Source organism: Tympanuchus pallidicinctus, unplaced genomic scaffold (assembly GCF_026119805.1).
Source record: "Tympanuchus pallidicinctus isolate F22 unplaced genomic scaffold, pur_lepc_1.0 scaffold57, whole genome shotgun sequence".
In the NCBI taxonomy this organism is placed as follows: Eukaryota; Metazoa; Chordata; class Aves; order Galliformes; family Phasianidae; genus Tympanuchus; species Tympanuchus pallidicinctus.
In genome coordinates this window covers 458-12,926 of record NW_026294777.1, presented here as the reverse complement: position 1 = coordinate 12,926, position 12,469 = coordinate 458, and the positions used below count along the sequence as shown (strand labels likewise).

At 62.4% G+C, this 12,469-nt stretch overlaps 4 non-coding genes across 4 annotated transcripts; 2 read left to right on the top strand and 2 right to left on the bottom strand.

Moving 5' to 3' along the window:
- The first annotated feature begins 3,529 nt into the window (after positions 1-3,529).
- On the top strand, positions 3,530-3,720 carry LOC128091981 (U2 spliceosomal RNA). Its single transcript, XR_008211573.1, has one exon. It is a non-coding gene; the product is annotated as a U2 spliceosomal RNA (small nuclear RNA).
- Positions 3,721-5,802: 2,082 nt separating this feature from the next.
- Positions 5,803-5,993, top strand: LOC128091980 (U2 spliceosomal RNA). Its single transcript, XR_008211572.1, has one exon. It is a non-coding gene; the product is annotated as a U2 spliceosomal RNA (small nuclear RNA).
- Positions 5,994-7,196: 1,203 nt separating this feature from the next.
- On the bottom strand, positions 7,197-7,387 carry LOC128091979 (U2 spliceosomal RNA). Its single transcript, XR_008211571.1, has one exon. It is a non-coding gene; the product is annotated as a U2 spliceosomal RNA (small nuclear RNA).
- Positions 7,388-10,501: 3,114 nt separating this feature from the next.
- LOC128091973 (U2 spliceosomal RNA) lies at positions 10,502-10,692 on the bottom strand. The gene has a single exon (XR_008211565.1). It is a non-coding gene; the product is annotated as a U2 spliceosomal RNA (small nuclear RNA).
- Positions 10,693-12,469: the final 1,777 nt, after the last annotated feature.

Genomic DNA, 12,469 nt, shown 5'->3' with positions numbered 1-12,469 from the left:
GCCCCGCCCCTTCGCCGAAGCCCCGCCCCCGCCCTGCTGTCACTCTGCGGAAGTGCGGCCGCTCGGACGCCGGGCTCGCGGGGCGGGCGCTGCGCAGCGTGGCGGTGTCGGGGGGCCGCGCGGCTGCGGTGCTGCCCGCCGTCTGAGCTTGGAGCAGAAGCGGACGGCTTAAAGCCGCCTCGTAGCGCTGCTGAGCGACAGATGGAGGCTCTTTGCTGCGGGAAGCAGGCGGTGCGGTGCGCTGATGTCTGGCACAGAAGCACGGAGCTCGTTCAGCCGCTGCCCTGAAGAACGGCGTGACAGCTACTTTGAGCAGAAACACAGCAACGAGTCACAGAGTCAGAATTGCTCGGGTTGGAAACGATCTTCAAGGTGATCCAATAAACCACGAGCCGACCATCCTACCCCAACTCCAGCAGCCCTCTGCTCAATCACGGCCCTGAGCACCACGTCCAAATGGTTTTTAAACTCATCCAGGGGTGGTGACTCAGCCCATCCCAGTGCTCAACAACCCCTTCTGTACAGAAGTGCTTCCGAACATCTGCACTTACTCTGGCACGACGTGAAGCCCTTTGCCCTCATCCTGTCACCAGTGAGAAGCGCAGCCCCGCTCTCGCTGTCTCCCTGCGTGGCTTCACTGCGTTCCTGTAATCATCACAAGCTGCTTGCCGTCACGGTTTATCCTTAGATGTAAGTCCGTGACAAGGGGGCACAGGCCCCGGGGAGGAGAAAACAAGAATGAAAGGAAGAAAAGAAGGAGGGCACGAACGGTTTGCCGCCACCCGGCCGGCCCCGTGCGCTCCGGGAGAGGGGGAAGGGCGGAGAGCTAGCCGGTGGTTTTAACGAAGAGAAAACACGACGGCAACGATCTGAGGAGGAAGGGCAATGCACTGCATCTGACTAAATCAAACACCACGGGAGAGACGAGGCTGTCAGCAATGGGAGTCAGACCACGACAGCGCCAGGACAGCACGCGCCTCCTGCGGCCAGCCGAGACGCCGAGCCGGGCCGGGCGGGGAGAGGCAGCCGCCGCGCGTCCCGTCCGCAGCTCCGCCCCACCGCCTCTGCCCGCAGCTCCTCGGGATGCCGCCCCTCCCCTCCCGTCGGGATACCCAGAGTCCGCAACAGCAAACGGAACCGGAAATTAACTCGTGAACCGCCGCTGATGATCTGATGTGAAATACTGACAACAGAAGTCGCGACACCGCAACACCTGCCCGCTCTTCCGCACACCACGAGCTTTCCTTTTGCTCTTGAATTCCGGCCACTGGTCTCCGTTCAGCCACTCTGGCCTCCCTGCCTGTCGGCTCGTCTTCCGTGGCTTGGGGAAGTTCAGCTCCTGCACCGTTACAATGACTTCCTTAACGCGTTCCCAGCCTTCCTGGGCTCCCTCCAAAGCTTCCTCCCAGCAGAGGCTCTCAGCCATGGCCTAAAGAGGCCAAAGTCTGTCCTGCGGAAGTCCGAGCCCGCAGCTCTCCTGACTCTCCTGCAGGCTTCAACAAGGATGGAGCCATCTTGCATCTCGTGATCGCGGTCCCCCAGACGGCTTCCAACCTTTGCACCCCCCACAAGACCTCTGTTAACAAACAGCAGGACCAGGATTTTGCTTTCCTCCGTTGGCTCCTTCACCAGCTGTGCCAGGCGTTTCTCTCCCCCACACTCTGGCAACCTCCAGGACTGTTCCCTGTGTGCTGTATCATAAATCCAGCAGATGTCGGGGAAGGTGAAGTCCCCCATAAGAACAATGGGCAGAGACCTTGAGACCTCAGCCGACTGCCTATGAAGCGTCTCGTCCACCTCCTCATCCTGGTTGGGCGGCCTGGAGCAGACTCCCATGATAACGCCAGTCTCACTGGGCTTCCCTTTTCTTCTGACCCATCCGTTCTCCTTAATCATTCCTTTCCATACATTCGCATTCTTTCTTAGCACAGAGGGCTCCACCACCGCCTTTCCTGCCTCGCCTCTCTTTGGATACGTTGGCAGCCACCCACCACGGCCCTCCAGCTGTGAGCCACCCCGCCACGTTTCCCTGATGGCGACCGTATCACAGCTTTCCAAGCACACAGTGGCCTCCAGCTCCCGTTTATCTCCTGTGCTGCCTGCATCGCTGTAAATGCACCTGAGCTGGGCCTCCTTTGGAGCGGCCGTAGCCCTGATACCTCTGGGCCACACTCAGGTGTGTCTGCAGCCACCAACCTCACACCAACCCTCCTGTTCTTCCTACACAAAGGTGAGTCGTCCTCCTCCCTCACCGAGACACGAGGCTGTGGGATCTTTCCAGCACATCCCTGTCCCACAAGCACCGGCACGTTACACACAGGCTCTGCCCCAATGACCCCAGCTACACCCCACCTCCTTTATACCTAGTTTATCAACTCTGTCAGTGAATAGAACTCAACCGATGAACCTTCCCAACTCCATCCTAAGACCCCTCCAGTGGGAGAAGCTGCTCCTATCAGCTGCCTGCAGGCCTGGCTTCGTGCAAATCGAGCAGAGGTCACAAAACCCAACCCCTGCAGGGCACACCAGGCTTGGAGCCAGGTTTTGTTCAGTTGCCCCATCATATTGAGTTCCTCATTGTTCCCTACAGCTGCAAGGACAGAGGAGAACACAGCTTGTGCTTCCAAACCCCTGACCTGTCGCCCCAGGGCTCTGAAGTCCTTTTTCACAGTCCTTAGGGAAATTCTTCCTGTATCATCGCTGCCAACCTGAAGCAACAGGAGGCGGTAATCTGAGGGCCAAAAATGGAAGGAAGTTTATTCCTCACATCTTTAACCCGGGCCCCCAGGAGGCAGCAGAGCTCCCTGCGTGGAGGGTCTGGTCTGAATATCGGCGCTTCTGCTCCCTTCAGCAGAGACACAATGACAACGACCGGTCATTTTCTCTTTACTGAAGAGGCTTTAATGCCAAGTGCAGTCCGGTTAGGCTTTGGAGACGCCGAGCGATGGAAAGAGGCAGATGGAAGGATTGACCGACGGCTTTGCTGTGCGCAGCAGCCTTGCAATGACCTCAAAGCTGATGGGAGTGGTTAACGTGGGAATGCCTTCTGCTTCCTCCAGAGGACGAAGCTGTCGGCTCTGCTGCACACCCACAACTTCTCAGTGTGGCACAGGGCTGAGCTGATCCCGTCCCCATTCAGGTCCGCACATCGGCCTCCGCCTGGCAGCTGGAACCCGAGCACAGCAGGGAGCAGAATGGGAAACCCAATCCCAGCCCATCGCAAACAGACCCTGACAGACATCCCAGCAGAGCATCAATGGAGAAAGGGATGAGCTGGAAGGCGGGGCTTCGGCGGAGGGGCGGGGCTATGCTAATCTGCGCCGAAAGGGCCGCCGGTAGCAGTTCTCAAACACGAACAACCGCGGAACGGCGGGGCAGCCATCGGGCAGACGGGGAGCGCAGTTGGGGGGCGCGGGGTGGGAAGCGGGGCTGGAGCGGCGGGGGAGGGTGGGTGCGTGCGGCGTGTGCGCGTCCGTGAGATGTCGGGGGTGGGCGCTGGGGTGGGTGGCGTTTGGGGAGCGAGGGAGGCATCGCTTCTCGGCCTTTTGGCTAAGATCAAGTGTAGTATCTGTTCTTATCAGTTTAATATCTGATACGTCCTCGATGAGAGGACTTTATATTAAACGGATTTTTGGGCGCGGGAGTTGGACCCGGAGCTTGCTCCCTCCGCTCCGCGCATCGTCCCGGTATGGCAGTACCTCCGGGCACGGTGCAGCTCCCCCACGGGAGGAGTGTTGGTGGTGAAGGGCAGAGCTGGGGGTGCTGTGTTCCCGCACGGGGTGCTGCGGGGCAGCGTTCGGCGGAGGGTTGCCGCTGCCTGCGCTGTTTTGGCGGAGGAGCAGCGGGGGGGGAGATCGGCCCCGTCTGTCCGCCCTCGGGAGCCCCTTCCGGGAGCCGTGGGGCTGCGGGAGCGGGGCCGGAGAAGGGCACGCTGATGGCTGGGTGCTGCAGCTGTGTGTGGCGAAAGGCCGACGGAGGGGCTGTGCAGCCTGGAGCAGGGACGGCTGCGGGGAGACCGCGCTGCGGCTGTCGGTGCCTGAAGGGGCCGAAGCGCAGCAGGAGAAGCGGCTTTGTGTGCGGGCAGAGAGCGGTGAGATGAAGGGGGGACGGTGTTAAACTGAAAGAGACTGAGGTCAGATGGGCACCTCGTGGTTTGTTCTCTGGTTCCAGCAACCTCCTGCAGGATATCCTTGCAAAGTGTATCAGAAAATGTTACATACGTATTGGTGCTTTTCAGGCACAGCCTGTTGCTGCCTGTGCATGTACGTGGTAATTATTTACCTTCTCCTCCTCTTATTCTCTATTACTCGGGTCTTGTCTGTGCAGCACCAAATGCTGGCAGTTCTCCAACATCGGGGTCTTTGATCTGTCCGACCTGCCCTTAACTGAAGGCTCAGATGTGTTTCAGATGGACGGACAGACAGGAGCTGCAGCCTCTGTGCCTGCAGCCACCTGCATCCACCTCATCTCCACGCCTATAAATCACTGCCCTGTGCACTGAGCGCGCATTGCTGGGGAAGCTTCACCTAGAGCACAAGTGATGGAAACTATCGGAGACCCCCAGGAAAACAGAAAGACGCCCAAAAAGGGCCATGGCGGCAGAGTCCATGAAATAAAAACTCTTACCTTGCCCTAACGCAGAAGCAGCATTCGATTCCCACAAAACTGAACTGAAAGAAGTGAAACTGAGGTGGGATGTGGGGAAATCCTTCACCCGAGGCGGTGCGGCGCTGGCACCGCTGCCCAGAGCTGTGGGTGCCCCATCCCTGGAGCTGCCCGAGGCGTGGATGGGAGCCGGGCAGCCCGAGCTGGGGGCACACAGCCCGCAACGGGGATTTGGAGCTCGCTGATGCTTTCAATCCCTTCCAACTCGACCCATCGCTCCTCACACCCTCCCGGGGCCGTCCGGCACAGCTGGGTCCGTACGCGGTGCCGTCGCTCTGCCGGCCGCAACCCCTCCCGTGCTGCCCGGCTGCGTCCTTTTGGCGCTGCCGGAACGGAGCTGCCGCGTGCGGGAAGGGGGGAGAAGAACAGCCGCTCCTCGGGGCTGTGCGGGCACGGAGGGCAAACGGAGGGCGAGGAGGGGCGGAGGAGCCGAGAGTCACACACAGCGACCGCTGAGCGCCGGAGAGAACGGCCGGATTTATTGCAGCAAAGCGGCCCGAGCGGCACCTCGTGCGACGGGAAGCGGAAGGAAAACGAAGAGACGGAAAGCAGGCGGCTCGCACCGCGCCCGGCTTCGGGCAGCGCTGCGCTGCTCTGCGCTGCACCGCGTGGCATCGATGTGCGAGAAAAGGGGCGGCTCCGTATGGCCGAACAGAGAGAGGGGGGAACGCGCTGCAGAACCGAGCCGAGAGCGCCCGGAAGACGCCTGCGAGCGGAGGGAGCGCCGCCGTCGTCCCGGGTAGGGCATCCCCCGCACGGCACGGCAGACGGAGCGCGCAACCCCGGCCCCGCCGTCTCCCCGCCCCCAGCACGGCCCCCACCGCAACCGATCGCAGTGCGCACGCGCAGCAGCACCGCCGGACGGAGTCGGGAGGGGCGGGGATGGGGGCGGGACCCACAGCGAAGGGGGGGGGCTATGCTAATTTGCGGCGCAGGGGCCGCCGGTAGCGCCCAAACACGAAGAACCGAGGAAACGGCGGGCCGCCATCGGGGCGGAGCGGGAGCGAAGCGGAGCGGGTGAGAGGTGGGGAGCGGCGGTGGGGCGGCGGGGGAGGGTGGGTGCGAGCGGCGTGTGCGCGTCCGTGAGATGTCGGGGGTGGGCGTTGGGGTGGGTGGCGTTTGGGGAGCGAGGGAGGCATCGCTTCTCGGCCTTTTGGCTAAGATCAAGTGTAGTATCTGTTCTTATCAGTTTAATATCTGATACGTCCTCGATGAGAGGACTTTATATTAAACGGATTTTTGGGCGCGGGAGTTGGACCCGGAGCTTGCTCCCTCCGCTCCGCGCATCGTCCCGGTATGGCAGTACCTCCGGGCACGGTGCAGCTCCCCCACGGGAGGAGTGTTGGTGGTGAAGGGCAGAGCGAAGGCGCTGTTTGCTGCCGAGGGAGCAGTGGCTGCTGTGTTCCCGCACGGGGCGCTGCTGCCCGCTGTTCTCGGCGCTGGGCGCTGCTCGGACGGCGGGGGCGCGCGGAGCTGCTGTTGGCGTTCGGAGGTCGGTGGGTGCGACGCAGGGCTCCGATCACGGAGCCACTGAGCGTTTGAATCGCTTACCATTCACCTCCCAATTTTGCTCCTCGGTCCTTTGCTTTCTAATGCAGCTTGGCGCCGGGCGCGGTGCGAGCCGCCTGCTTTCCGTCTCTTCGTTTTCCTTCCGCTTCCCGTCGCACGAGGTGCCGCTCGGCCGCTTTGCTGCAATAAATCCTGCCGTTCTCTCCGGCGCTCAGCGGTCGCTGTGTGTGACTCTCGGCTCCTCCGCCCCTCCTCGCCCTCCGTTTGCCCTCCGTGCCCGCACAGCCCCGAGGAGCGGCTGTTCTTCCCCCTTTCCCGGCACGCGGCAGCTCCGTTCCGGCAGCGCCAAAAGGACGCAGCCGGGCAGCACGGGAGGGGTTGCGGCCGGCAGAGCGACGGCACCGCGTACGGACCCAGCTGTGCCGGACGGCCCCGGGAGGGTGTGAGGAGCGATGGGTCGAGTTGGAAGGGATTGAAAGCATCAGCGAGCTCCAAATCCCCGTTGCGGGCTGTGTGCCCCCAGCTCGGGCTGCCCGGCTCCCATCCACGCCTCGGGCAGCTCCAGGGATGGGGCACCCACAGCTCTGGGCAGCGGTGCCAGCGCCTGGACAGGCTGGAGAAGCGGGCCGTGAAAACGTGATGAGGGCAATAAGGCCAAGCGCAGGGTGCTGCAGCGGGTCGGGGCAATGGCAGCTCTGGATGCGGGCTGGGCGAAGATGTCCTTGAGAGCAGCCGTGCGGAGAAGGACTTGGGGGTCCTGGCGGAGCAGAAGCTGGGCACGAGCCAGCAGTGTGCGCTCGCAGCCCGGAAGGACAACCGTGATCCGGGCTGCGTGAAAACGGGGCGGCCAGCAGCGACAGGGAGGCTCCAGCAGCGGCTCCGGGCGCCCCCGCCGTCCGAGCAGCGCCCAGCGCCGAGAACAGCGGGCAGCAGCGCCCCGTGCGGGAACACAGCAGCCACTGCTCCCTCGGCAGCCAACAGCGCCTTCGCTCTGCCCTTCACCACCAACACTCCTCCCGTGGGGGAGCTGCACCGTGCCCGGAGGTACTGCCATACCGGGACGATGCGCGGAGCGGAGGGAGCAAGCTCCGGGTCCAACTCCCGCGCCCAAAAATCCGTTTAATATAAAGTCCTCTCATCGAGGACGTATCAGATATTAAACTGATAAGAACAGATACTACACTTGATCTTAGCCAAAAGGCCGAGAAGCGATGCCTCCGCCGCTGCCCGGACATCAAGCGGCCCCACGCGACACCCCGACATCTCACGGACGCGCACACGCCGCACGCACCCACCCTCCCCCGCCGCTCCAGCCCCGCTTTCCACCCCGCGCCCCCCAACTCCGCTCCCCGTCTGCCCGATGGCTGCCCCGCCGTTCCGCGGTTGTTCGTGTTTGAGAACTGCTACCGGCGGCCCTTTCGGCGCAGATTAGCATAGCTCCGCCCCTCCGCCGCCGTTTCCTTCCCACGCTGCCGCAGCGCCGCTCCGGCAGCACGGAAAGAACGGCGCCCGCCGTCGGCGCCCGCAGGAGCCGCTCTGTCGGCGCCGGGCGAGCAGCTGAAGGCGTTACGGACGGCGCAGCGATGGGACGGGATGGGTCCAACAGCACCGACGGCCCTGGGACAGTTGGGAGGGATCGTGGAACCGTAGAATGGTTGGGTTGCAAGAAAACGAAAGCATCACCAGCTCCAAATCCTTTACTGGTTTTCCACGTTGGAAAAGAAGAGGTCAGCAAAGGAAGTTCTGGGCGATCAAAAGGGGCTTCGGGGCCCTGGGAAATCCGCCGGCGGGATCGGGAGCACAAAAGGTTTCTCCTCCGTCCTCTCAGGTGCTGGTTGGGAGCAGCACAGAAGGAGGAGGGCGGACGTGCTGAAGGAACGGCTTTGTGGATGGTGCTGAGCTCAGGGCTTGGGGTGCTGCAGGTTGGGACACAGCCTTGAGAAAGGAGAACCTGGCGGCGGGTGGGATGGGAGCCCACGGACTGGAAGGGCCGCAAAGAGTGCAGGGAGCAGAGCCGGCTGGGCTGGTTGGCAGCGCTGTAAGCGTGGTGGGGAAGGGGTTGCACCGGGTGACAGAGAGGAGCGTGGGAACGCTGTCGGCCTGGGAGGCGGGAGGGAAAACCCAGATTGTCCTGCAGGTATTGGGGAGGGGTCCTCCGAGAGGGCAGCGAGGCCAAGAGCCGAGCTGAAGTGCCTCTACAGCAACGCGTGCAGCATGGGAAATGAACAGGAGGAGCTGGAAACCGTGGTGCAGCTGGGAAAAGTGAGACCTGATTGCTGTCACAGAAACGGAGGGAGGAATCCCACGATTGGAATTCCCTGACTGAGGACTGCGGGCTTTTCAGAAGGGACGGGCAGGAGGGAGGGTGGCGGAGCCGCCCTCTGTGTTGGGAAGTGGGTCGACTGCCAAGAGCTGAGTCTGAGGAGCAGCCACGATCGGGCCGAGAGCTTGGGGGTAAAAATCATGGATGGACCCAGCAAAGGGCATCTGGTGGCTGGGGTCGGCTGCAGCCCACCTGCTCAGGGGAGCCCGTTGACGAGCCCTTCTTGCTTCAGCTGCAGGAGCTGTCGCGCTCGCGGGCTCTTGATGGGGGACGTCAACCACCCGGATGCCTGATGGGAGAGCGGCGCGGCGGGGGGCAGACAGCACAGGAGATTGCTGGAGTCTGTCGAGGACGACTTCCTGGTGCAGGTAACAGATGGACCGACCCGAGGGGAAGCCTTGCTGGGCCTGGCGCTCACCAGGAGGAGAGCATTGCAGAGGCCAAGATCAGGGGCAGCCTGGGCTGCGGTGACCAGGCCTTGGTGCAGTTGGTGATCTGGAGGAATGCAGGCCTGGCAACGAGCAGAGTCAGGACCCTGAACTTCAGGAGGGCAAACTTCTGTCTGCTGAAGGAACTGCCGGGTGTGATCTCCTGGGAAACTGTGCTTAAGGGCATAGGAACAGAACTGAGCTGGCAGCTCTTCAAGGACAGAGGGGGATTAAAAAGATGATCAAAGGGCTGCAGCACCTCCCTACAAAGAGAGGCGGAGGGAGCTGGGCTCTTCGGCATGGAGAAGAGCAGCTGCGGGGTGACCTCAGTGCAGCCTGCAGTGCCTGAAGGGAGCCTAAAAACAGGAGGGGAGTCAAATCCTGGAAAGGGGAGATGGCAGCAGGATGAGGGGAAATGGTTTGAAGCCGAGGGAGGGCAGCTGGAGGTTGGATGTCAGGGGGAAGCTGTGTGCTGTGAGAGCGGGGAGGGGCTGGAACAGCTGCCCAGAGAGGCTGTGATGCCCCGTCCATCCCTGGAGGCGTTGGAGGCCAGCTTGGATGGGGCCCTGGGCAGCCTGGGCTGCTGTGCAATGCGGAGGTTGGTGGCCCTGCGTGTGGCTGCAGGGCTGCAGCTTCGTGATCCTTGAGGTCCCTTCCAACCCGGGCCATTCTGTGATTCTGTGACACCCTTCTGCGAGCACAAGAGCTCTCCACCCCCCAGCAGAAGAAACTGAGCAGAGGAGGCGGGCGGCCGGCATGGCTGAGCAAGGAGCCACAGCTGAATCTGAGGGAAAAGAGGGAAATGTACAGGAAGTGGAAGCAGGGTTGTGTAGCCTGGGAGGAACACGGGGCTGCTGTGTGCGTGTGCAGAGATCGATTAGGAAAGGCAAGGTGCAGATGGAGCTGAACTTGGCGAGGGATGTGAAAGATAACAAGAAGGGGTTGTGCAGGTGCATAGGCAGGAGGAGACAGGCCAAGCAGAGCGTTCCCCTCTGATGAAAGGCAACGGGGAGCTGCCTTCCTCAGACATGGGAAAAGCTGAGGTGCTCCATGAGTGCTTTGCTTCGGTCTTCACGGGTGGTCAGGCTCCTCCCCATGCCTGCCACGACCCTGAAGCTCCAGGTGTGGGTGAGAGCAGCCGATTCCATCCAGAGGGACCTGGACAGGCTGGAGAAGCGGGCCGTGAAAACGTGATGAGGGCAATAAGGCCAAGCGCAGGGTGCTGCAGCGGGTCGGGGCAATGGCAGCTGTTGATGCGGGCTGGGCGAAGATGTCCTTGAGAGCAGCCGTGCGGAGAAGGACTTGGGGGTTCTGGCGGAGCAGAAGCTGGACGCGAGCCAGCAGTGTGCGCTCGCAGCCCGGAAGGACAACCGTGATCCGGGCTGCGTGAAAACGGGGCGGCCAGCAGCGACAGGGAGGCTCCAGCAGCGGCTCCGGGCGCCCCCGCCGTGGGAGCAGCGCCCAGCGCCGAGAACAGCGGGCAGCAGCGCCCCGTGCGGGAACACAGCAGCCACTGCTCCCTCGGCAGCAAACAGCGCCTTCGCTCTGCCCTTCACCACCAACACTCCTCCCGTGGGGGAGCTGCACCGTGCCCGGAGGTACTGCCATACCGGGACGATGCGCGGAGCGGAGGGAGCAAGCTCCGGGTCCAACTCCCGCGCCCAAAAATCCGTTTAATATAAAGTCCTCTCATCGAGGACGTATCAGATATTAAACTGATAAGAACAGATACTACACTTGATCTTAGCCAAAAGGCCGAGAAGCGATGCCTCCCTCCCTCCCCAAACGCCACCCACCCCAGCGCCCACCCCCGACATCTCACGGACGCGCACACGCCGCACGCACCCACCCTCCCCCGCCGCTCCAGCCCCGCTTTCCACCCCGCGCCCCCCAACTTTGCTCCCCGTCTGCCCGATGGCTGCCCCGCCGTTCCGCGGTTGTTCGTGTTTTGAGAACTGCTACCGGCGGCCCTTTCGGCGCAGATTAGCATAGCCCCGCCCCTCCGCCGCCGTTTCCTTCCCACGCTGCCGCAGCGCCGCTCCGGCAGCACGGAAAGAACGGCCCGCCGTCGGCGCCCGCAGGAGCCGCTCTGTCGGCGCCGGGCGAGCAGCTGAAGGCGTTACGGACGGCGCAGCGATGGGACGGGATGGGTCCAACAGCACCGACGGCCCTGGGACAGCTGGGAGGGATCGTGGAACTGTAGAATGGTTGGGTTGCAAGAAAACGAAAGCATCACCAGCTCCAAATCCTTTACTGGTTTTCCACGTTGGAAAAGAAGAGGTCAGCAAAAGAAGTTCTGGGCAATCAAAAGGATCAAAAATCCGCCGGCGGGATCGGGAGCACAAAAGGTTTCTCCTCCGTCCTCTCAGGTGCTGGTTGGGAGCAGCACAGAAGGAGGAGGGCGGACGTGCTGAAGGAACGGCTTTGTGGATGGTGCTGAGCTCAGGGCTTGGGGTGCTGCAGGTTGGGACACAGCCTTGAGAAAGGAGAACCTGGCGGCGGGTGGGATGGGAGCCCACGGACTGGAAGGGCCGCAAAGAGTGCAGGGAGCAGAGCCGGCTGGGCTGGTTGGCAGCGCTGTAAGCGTGGTGGGGAAGGGGTTGCACCGGGTGACAGAGAGGAGCGTGGGAACGCTGTCGGCCTGGGAGGCGGGAGGGAAAACCCAGATTGTCCTGCAGGTATTGGGGAGGGGTCCTCCGAGAGGGCAGCGAGGCCAAGAGCGGAGCTGAAGTGCCTCTACAGCAACGCGTGCAGCATGGGAAATGAACAGGAGGAGCTGGAAACCGTGGTGCAGCTGGGAAAAGTGAGACCTGATTGCTGTCACAGAAACGGAGGAAGGAATCCCACGATTGGAATTCCCTGACTGAGGACTACGGGCTTTTCAGAAGGGACGGGCAAGGTGGGAGGGTGGCGGAGCTGCCCTCTGTGTTGGGAAGTGGGTCGACTGCCAAGAGCTGAGTCTGAGGAGCAGCCACGATGGGGCCGAGAGCTTGGGGGTAAAAATCACGGATGGACCCAGCAAAGGGCATCTGGTGGCTGGGGTCGGCTGCAGCCCACCTGCTCAGGGGAGCCCGTTGACGAGCCCTTCTTGCTTCAGCTGCAGGAGCTGTCGCGCTCGCGGGCTCTTGATGGGGGACGTCAACCACCCGGATGCCTGATGGGAGAGCGGCGCGGCGGGGGGCAGACAGCACAGGAGATTGCTGGAGTCTGTCGAGGACGACTTCCTGGTGCAGGTAACAGATGGACCGACCCGAGGGGAAGCCTTGCTGGGCCTGGCGCTCACCAGGAGGAGAGCATTGCAGAGGCCAAGATCAGGGGCAGCCTGGGCTGCGGTGACCAGGCCTTGGTGCAGTTGGTGATCTGGAGGAATGCAGGCCTGGCAACGAGCAGAGTCAGGACCCTGAACTTCAGGAGGGCAAACTTCTGTCTGCTGAAGGAAATGCCGGGTGCGATCTCCTGGGAAACTGTGCTTAAGGGCACAGGAACAGAACTGAGCTGGCAGCTCTTCAAGGACAGAGGGGGATTAAAAAGATGATCAAAGGGC